Genomic DNA, 9,632 nt, shown 5'->3' with positions numbered 1-9,632 from the left:
GTGTGGTGTTCAGTTATTCTGTTGCCCCTGAATGCTGCAACTTTTCCCTGAGCTCAGTCTGCTATATTCAGTTGTTACCCGACCTTGCTAGTATAAACAATTACTTTGCATTCTCTATCCCAAAACTTGGATCTGAATTAACCTTGAATCCAGTGTTAGGACCCGCTTAGGGGGGGTCTGCCTTGACGTTGCCAGGCGGGCATCCCTCCAATGGCCATTGGAGCAACTAAATGACCTCCATTTGTCTAAATATACATAGGGATTAAGGAAAAAGCGCAAGTAACATTTTCTTTTCTTTGGTTTTTACTATATATTGGGGCTGATGTGTGTTGTAGTCCTTGCTGCTTTAGCGCAGGACTTCTCTTTTTGTATTTGTATTTACTTTGTATCACACAGCCTGGTTACAATGCTGCTACCCATCCCATGTGTTCCCTATTAAGGGTTAATAAGTAAAGGGGTGTATATAAAAAATACCCCTTTCTGTCTCATTAGAGATATCTTTGCCAGAAGCTCAAGGAAGCAGGCTGAAGGGTCAGTGTTAGGACCCGCTTAGGGGGGGTCTGCCTTGACGTTGGCAGGCGGGCATCCCTCCAATGGCCATTGGAGCAACTAAATGACCTCCATTTGTCTAAATATACATAGGGATTAAGGAAAAAGCGCAAGTAACATTTTCTTTTCTTTGGTTTTTACTATATATTGGGGCTGATGTGTGTTGTAGTCCTTGCTGCTTTAGCGCAGGACTTCTCTTTTTGTATTTGTATTTACTTTGTATCACACAGCCTGGTTACAATGCTGCTACCCATCCCATGTGTTCCCTATTAAGGGTTAATAAGTAAAGGGGTGTATATAAAAAATACCCCTTTCTGTCTCATTAGAGATATCTTTGCCAGAAGCTCAAGGAAGCAGGCTGAAGGGTCAGTGTTAGGACCCGCTTAGGGGGGGTCTGCCTTGACGTTGGCAGGCGGGCATCCCTCCAATGGCCATTGGAGCAACTAAATGACCTCCATTTGTCTAAATATACATGGGGATTAAGGAAAAAGTGCAAGTAACATTTTCTTTTCTTTGGTTTTTACTATATATTGGGGCTGATGTGTGTTGTAGTCCTTGCTGCTTTAGCGCAGGACTTCTCTTTTTGTATTTGTATTTACTTTGTATCACACAGCCTGGTTACAATGCTGCTACCCATCCCATGTGTTCCCTATTAAGGGTTAATAAGTAAAGGGGTGTATATAAAAAATACCCCTTTCTGTCTCATTAGAGATATCTTTGCCAGAAGCTCAAGGAAGCAGGCTGAAGGGTCAGTGTTAGGACCCGCTTAGGGGGGGTCTGCCTTGACGTTGGCAGGCGGGCATCCCTCCAATGGCCATTGGAGCAACTAAATGACCTCCATTTGTCTAAATATACATGGGGATTAAGGAAAAAGCGCAAGTAACATTTTCTTTTCTTTGGTTTTTACTATATATTGGGGCTGATGTGTGTTGTAGTCCTTGCTGCTTTAGCGCAGGACTTCTCTTTTTGTATTTGTATTTACTTTGTATCACACAGCCTGGTTACAATGCTGCTACCCATCCCATGTGTTCCCTATTAAGGGTTAATAAGTAAAGGGGTGTATATAAAAAATACCCCTTTCTGTCTCATTAGAGATATCTTTGCCAGAAGCTCAAGGAAGCAGGCTGAAGGGTCAGTGTTAGGACCCGCTTAGGGGGGGTCTGCCTTGACGTTGGCAGGCGGGCATCCCTCCAATGGCCATTGGAGCAACTAAATGACCTCCATTTGTCTAAATATACATAGGGATTAAGGAAAAAGCGCAAGTAACATTTTCTTTTCTTTGGTTTTTACTATATATTGGGGCTGATGTGTGTTGTAGTCCTTGCTGCTTTAGCGCAGGACTTCTCTTTTTGTATTTGTATTTACTTTGTATCACACAGCCTGGTTACAATGCTGCTACCCATCCCATGTGTTCCCTATTAAGGGTTAATAAGTAAAGGGGTGTATATAAAAAATACCCCTTTCTGTCTCATTAGAGATATCTTTGCCAGAAGCTCAAGGAAGCAGGCTGAAGGGTCAGTGTTAGGACCCGCTTAGGGGGGGTCTGCCTTGACGTTGGCAGGCGGGCATCCCTCCAATGGCCATTGGAGCAACTAAATGACCTCCATTTGTCTAAATATACATAGGGATTAAGGAAAAAGCGCAAGTAACATTTTCTTTTCTTTGGTTTTTACTATATATTGGGGCTGATGTGTGTTGTAGTCCTTGCTGCTTTAGCGCAGGACTTCTCTTTTTGTATTTGTATTTACTTTGTATCACACAGCCTGGTTACAATGCTGCTACCCATCCCATGTGTTCCCTATTAAGGGTTAATAAGTAAAGGGGTGTATATAAAAAATACCCCTTTCTGTCTCATTAGAGATATCTTTGCCAGAAGCTCAAGGAAGCAGGCTGAAGGGTCAGTGTTAGGACCCGCTTAGGGGGGGTCTGCCTTGACGTTGGCAGGCGGGCATCCCTCCAATGGCCATTGGAGCAACTAAATGACCTCCATTTGTCTAAATATACATAGGGATTAAGGAAAAAGTGCAAGTAACATTTTCTTTTCTTTGGTTTTTACTATATATTGGGGCTGATGTGTGTTGTAGTCCTTGCTGCTTTAGCGCAGGACTTCTCTTTTTGTATTTGTATTTACTTTGTATCACACAGCCTGGTTACAATGCTGCTACCCATCCCATGTGTTCCCTATTAAGGGTTAATAAGTAAAGGGGTGTATATAAAAAATACCCCTTTCTGTCTCATTAGAGATATCTTTGCCAGAAGCTCAAGGAAGCAGGCTGAAGGGTCAGTGTTAGGACCCGCTTAGGGGGGGTCTGCCTTGACGTTGGCAGGCGGGCATCCCTCCAATGGCCATTGGAGCAACTAAATGACCTCCATTTGTCTAAATATACATAGGGATTAAGGAAAAAGCGCAAGTAACATTTTCTTTTCTTTGGTTTTTACTATATATTGGGGCTGATGTGTGTTGTAGTCCTTGCTGCTTTAGCGCAGGACTTCTCTTTTTGTATTTGTATTTACTTTGTATCACACAGCCTGGTTACAATGCTGCTACCCATCCCATGTTTTCCCTATTAAGGGTTAATAAGTAAAGGGGTGTATATAAAAAAATACCCCTTTCTGTCTCATTAGAGATATCTTTGCCAGAAGCTCAAGGAAGCAGGCTGAAGGGTCAGTGTTAGGACCCGCTTAGGGGGGGGTCTGCCTTGACGTTGGCAGGCGGGCATCCCTCCAATGGCCATTGGAGCAACTAAATGACCTCCATTTGTCTAAATATACATAGGGATTAAGGAAAAAGCGCAAGTAACATTTTCTTTTCTTTGGTTTTTACTATATATTGGGGCTGATGTGTGTTGTAGTCCTTGCTGCTTTAGCGCAGGACTTCTCTTTTTGTATTTGTATTTACTTTGTATCACACAGCCTGGTTACAATGCTGCTACCCATCCCATGTGTTCCCTATTAAGGGTTAATAAGTAAAGGGGTGTATATAAAAAATACCCCTTTCTGTCTCATTAGAGATATCTTTGCCAGAAGCTCAAGGAAGCAGGCTGAAGGGTCAGTGTTAGGACCCGCTTAGGGGGGGTCTGCCTTGACGTTGGCTGGCGGGCATCCCTCCAATGGCCATTGGAGCAACTAAATGACCTCCATTTGTCTAAATATACATGGGGATTAAGGAAAAAGCGCAAGTAACATTTTCTTTTCTTTGGTTTTTACTATATATTGGGGCTGATGTGTGTTGTAGTCCTTGCTGCTTTAGCGCAGGACTTCTCTTTTTGTATTTGTATTTACTTTGTATCACACAGCCTGGTTACAATGCTGCTACCCATCCCATGTGTTCCCTATTAAGGGTTAATAAGTAAAGGGGTGTATATAAAAAATACCCCTTTCTGTCTCATTAGAGATATCTTTGCCAGAAGCTCAAGGAAGCAGGCTGAAGGGTCAGTGTTAGGACCCGCTTAGGGGGGGTCTGCCTTGACGTTGGCAGGCGGGCATCCCTCCAATGGCCATTGGAGCAACTAAATGACCTCCATTTGTCTAAATATACATAGGGATTAAGGAAAAAGCGCAAGTAACATTTTCTTTTCTTTGGTTTTTACTATATATTGGGGCTGATGTGTGTTGTAGTCCTTGCTGCTTTAGCGCAGGACTTCTCTTTTTGTATTTGTATTTACTTTGTATCACACAGCCTGGTTACAATGCTGCTACCCATCCCATGTGTTCCCTATTAAGGGTTAATAAGTAAAGGGGTGTATATAAAAAATACCCCTTTCTGTCTCATTAGAGATATCTTTGCCAGAAGCTCAAGGAAGCAGGCTGAAGGGTCAGTGTTAGGACCCGCTTAGGGGGGGTCTGCCTTGACGTTGGCAGGCGGGCATCCCTCCAATGGCCATTGGAGCAACTAAATGACCTCCATTTGTCTAAATATACATAGGGATTAAGGAAAAAGCGCAAGTAACATTTTCTTTTCTTTGGTTTTTACTATATATTGGGGCTGATGTGTGTTGTAGTCCTTGCTGCTTTAGCGCAGGACTTCTCTTTTTGTATTTGTATTTACTTTGTATCACACAGCCTGGTTACAATGCTGCTACCCATCCCATGTGTTCCCTATTAAGGGTTAATAAGTAAAGGGGTGTATATAAAAAATACCCCTTTCTGTCTCATTAGAGATATCTTTGCCAGAAGCTCAAGGAAGCAGGCTGAAGGGTCAGTGTTAGGACCCGCTTAGGGGGGGTCTGCCTTGACGTTGGCAGGCGGGCATCCCTCCAATGGCCATTGGAGCAACTAAATGACCTCCATTTGTCTAAATATACATAGGGATTAAGGAAAAAGTGCAAGTAACATTTTCTTTTCTTTGGTTTTTACTATATATTGGGGCTGATGTGTGTTGTAGTCCTTGCTGCTTTAGCGCAGGACTTCTCTTTTTGTATTTGTATTTACTTTGTATCACACAGCCTGGTTACAATGCTGCTACCCATCCCATGTGTTCCCTATTAAGGGTTAATAAGTAAAGGGGTGTATATAAAAAAATACCCCTTTCTGTCTCATTAGAGATATCTTTGCCAGAAGCTCAAGGAAGCAGGCTGAAGGGTCAGTGTTAGGACCCGCTTAGGGGGGGGTCTGCCTTGACGTTGGCAGGCGGGCATCCCTCCAATGGCCATTGGAGCAACTAAATGACCTCCATTTGTCTAAATATACATAGGGATTAAGGAAAAAGCGCAAGTAACATTTTCTTTTCTTTGGTTTTTACTATATATTGGGGCTGATGTGTGTTGTAGTCCTTGCTGCTTTAGCGCAGGACTTCTCTTTTTGTATTTGTATTTACTTTGTATCACACAGCCTGGTTACAATGCTGCTACCCATCCCATGTGTTCCCTATTAAGGGTTAATAAGTAAAGGGGTGTATATAAAAAATACCCCTTTCTGTCTCATTAGAGATATCTTTGCCAGAAGCTCAAGGAAGCAGGCTGAAGGGTCAGTGTTAGGACCCGCTTAGGGGGGGTCTGCCTTGACGTTGGCAGGCGGGCATCCCTCCAATGGCCATTGGAGCAACTAAATGACCTCCATTTGTCTAAATATACATAGGGATTAAGGAAAAAGCGCAAGTAACATTTTCTTTTCTTTGGTTTTAACCTTGAATTTATGCCTAAGCAAATTTGTACCTCAAACTGGATTTAAACTATTATTAACTCCTCTGCAGTTCAAGTACTCCTGCAACCCAAAACAGACTAACAAACAAACAAACCAAAAAAAACACAGCTTTACTGCAAGAAAGGTATTTTATCTGCCTTTGTGTTCCACATCTTAACAAAGCCTAAAATTATAACTGGGTCAGAAATGTTGGAACCAGCGAATATACCAGCTCAAAATAATTCCTTAAATCAAAGATTACTCCTATCTCAAGCAATCCAGGAATTGCAATTAAATAATGATAGATTATTAACATATGTGAGACATGCAAAGTCAAACGTTTAGGCAATCTGCCCCTGAAACACCTGAACTATGCTTGCCTGAGAGGTTTTCTGGTGATTGCTGTAAGTATAGGGACTTCCTGAACTCCTGCAAATTATTTGCCTTAAAGCCACGTTCATATCCCTCTGATAGAACAAAAGCTCTAACTGTTGTTTCCTTTTGCCTGATGAACCAAAAGGCCTCGGCTCACACCAATCTGGAAAATGATGACCCAATTTTAAACTCTTTAGAAGATTTTTTTTATGGTATGTCTCTGCTATATGAATATCCTAATAAACATGGTACTGCAGAGTCTGCTATCAGATCACTTCAGCATGGTAAATGCTCTCTTGAAAACGACATAGCTTGATTCACAACGGAATAACATCAGAGGACCTGACCATGGATGCGGGTAGTAGTGATATGCTGCTGTCACTACAGCCACAGACTGCTCTAAAGAATGGAGATCCGGGCCTTTGACAAAAGACATACTGGGTGCCCTCCCGAAATCATATCAGGTGGATGTGACTTTGCTTAGCACGGACCTAACAGGCCTTGTTGGCCACCTGGGAGCAGTAGAGACCTCCTCTGAACAACACACTCAATCCATTGCAGAGCTCCAACAAGTACAAATACTTAAAAAGCAGCAAGAAATGTTTGATCAGTGCTTTGCTACGCTAGAAGACTTGCGGCGTCGCAGTAATCTAATGGTCGGGGGTGTATCAGAAGATATCCCCATGGCAGAGCTACCACACCTGCTGCAAATATTGATGGGAGTGCTACTAGTGCCTGTATAGACCAGAAGAGTCATCTTTGATGGATTCTTCAGGTTCTGAGACATTGAAGGGCACCAGTGTCGGCTCACAGAGATCTAGTGGTGCGGTTTCACAACAGTGCGGACAAGGCAGCGGTACAGGCTGCTCTTATAGGGACTGCTTTTTACAACTTTGAAAATATGGCCCTATCCTTCTATGCAGACCTCTCAGGAGACACTGTGCAATGGCAAAAATCATTGCAGCCCCTCACTTCCCTGCTCAGAGGCCACAACATCCAATATCATTGGCGTTCACCACAACCAACAGTATAAACAACTTGGTATACTATTATTCATAAAAAGTGAGATTTCAAAGTCACTATTCAAACTCCTAGGGATTAAAGTGTTTAAATTAAAAATCCATTTCATCTCTCTTTGTCCTATCATCTTCATAAAATCCTCCCCTCTCCAATTTCTTTTAACTTTATCTATCACAATAAAACTTAAGTGCTGAATATTTTGATTATGGTGTTCCTTAAAATGCATGGATACGCTATGGTTCATAAAACCTTTTTCAATATTTCTAACTTGCTCTTCTATTCTCGTGTGGACCTGCCTTATTGTATGCCCTACATAATAGAGATCACAAGGACAAGTTAATAAATAAATTACATTCTTAGAATGGCAAGCAGTTAGATCTTTTAATTTATATATTTTTCCCATCATACAATTTGAATTCCTTTATTTGTCCTTTCTTATTTCTCATGTTCTTGCTTGCCAAGCACGTTCTGCATCTATAAAATCCCTTTTCTAAGTTAAAAAAAGCTTTTTTCCATTGGGAAAGTCATGATATGATTTTTCTTTAGTTGTAATCCTATTTTTTTGCTGCTCTATAGATTATTTATGGATTGACTGGTAATATTTTGTTTAAAAGTAGTCTCTTTATAACAGGGGCAAATATTGATATATATATATATATATATATATATATATATATATATATATATATATATTTATTTATTTTTTCATGTGTTTCATGTTTCTTCAGAGTAACCTTCTTCCCTGAAATCATTCTCCAATTTTGTCAATTTGTGTTTTTGCTACTTCTTTGTCTTTGCAGTTTCTCCTTATTTTTGTAAACTTGCTATTTGGCATTCCCTTTAACAAGTACTTATAATGGCAACTATCCACATCAATAAAACTATTAGAATTCGCTTTAAAAATAAATACATTTTGTTTTAATGTTAGCTTCTATGTATATTGTTAATAAAAAAAATTTTCCTTATGATTTAAAACAGTGTTTAAATATACCCAGTCATTGTTATGTAAACAAATTAAAAAAGGTACTTAAAGTTTCAACATCTCCTCACCAAATAAAAAATACATCATCGATATATCTTATGTAGGTGACAAAGTATTGCACCCAGTCAAACTATAAAGGTCTTCTCCCAGTGTGCCATGAAAAAACTGGCATAATTGGGCGCAAACTTGGTCCCCATTGCTGTCCCCTTTTTTGTAAATAAATTGGTTATGGAACCAAAAATAATTATTTCTTAAAATTAAATAAATTCCTTCTATGATAAAATGACTTTGCTTCTGAGGATGTAGATTGATTCATAGAGATGTTCTCTAACTGCTCTAACTAAAAATATTGACCTACCCGGTAGTATTTGTGTATCTTGGATTTTGGAAAGAAGTAAAGCACAAGTATTCTGGGATGATTAATATTTAAATACTCTTATTCATTTTCTGTTAAGACACCCTAATATTTTGCTTTTCTAAAAAATTCCAAAACCTCTCCTTTATTTCCAGCGTTAGATCAAATGTGTGAGAAGTTCATATGTCTAGTTATCCCTTAAGATCTTGGAAGATTCTTTTTCATAGTACTCCTTTGTTAAAAGAATGACTCCTCCCTCCCCCCCCCCCCCCCCCCACACACACTTTTCTGCTGGTTTGATTATTATTCCTGTATTTTCTTCCAATTCCTTAATACCGGTTTTCTCATTTTTATTTAAATAATATAACAATTATTGCAAAGGATATCATCTTACCTGAGATTTGCTCTTTAGGAATAAAATATAGACCTAGGTTTCAATTATGTGTAGAGCCACATTCTTGTCTCCTATTTTATGATTTAAAATCTTAAAGGGCTACTATAGTCACCAGCAGTGGCGTACTAAGGGGGGGGCCGGGGGGGCGGCCCGCCCCGGTTGCCACTGACTAGGGGGTGCCATGACGTCCAGTGTCATGTGTCACCCCCCCATCATTACGCTGCGGCGGCTGCACCTCTGCGCCCGGCGGGACTTAATTCAAGGAGAAGGGGGAGGAGTGTTGCGGGCCGCGACGTCGTGCAACATGATGACGTCGTGCGCAGCACCGTCAGCCCGCCTTCATGGATATTCAGGCGGTCAAGGCATCATCAAAATGTGAGTAGTCATTTTATGTGATGGGGCTAAATTAATTAAAGGGGGGGTGGATAATGGATTAATTAAAGAAGGGGAGGAAGGTTTAATTAAAGGGGTGAGGATTAATTAAGGGGGGTGTATTAATTAATTAAGGGGGGTGTATTAATTAAAGGACCACTCTAGGCACCCAGACCACTTCAGCTTAATGAAGTGGTCTGGGTGCCAGGTCCTTCTACGGTTAACCCATTTTTTCATAAACATAGCAGTTTCAGAGAACAGCCGCTAGAGGCGCTTGCGTGCTTCTCACTGTGATTTTCACAGTGAGAGCACGCCAGCGTCCATAGGAAAGCATTGTGAATGCTTTCCTATGTGACCGGCTGAATGCGCGCGCAGCTCTTGCCGCGCGTGCGCATTCAGCCGACTGGGAGGAGAAGAGGAGGATCGGAGGAGGAGAGCAGGAGGAGATCTCTCCGCCCAGCGCT

This window comes from Pelobates fuscus, chromosome 2 (assembly GCF_036172605.1).
Source record: "Pelobates fuscus isolate aPelFus1 chromosome 2, aPelFus1.pri, whole genome shotgun sequence".
Taxonomy (NCBI): Eukaryota; Metazoa; Chordata; class Amphibia; order Anura; family Pelobatidae; genus Pelobates; species Pelobates fuscus.
This window is presented reverse-complemented; position numbering follows the sequence as displayed.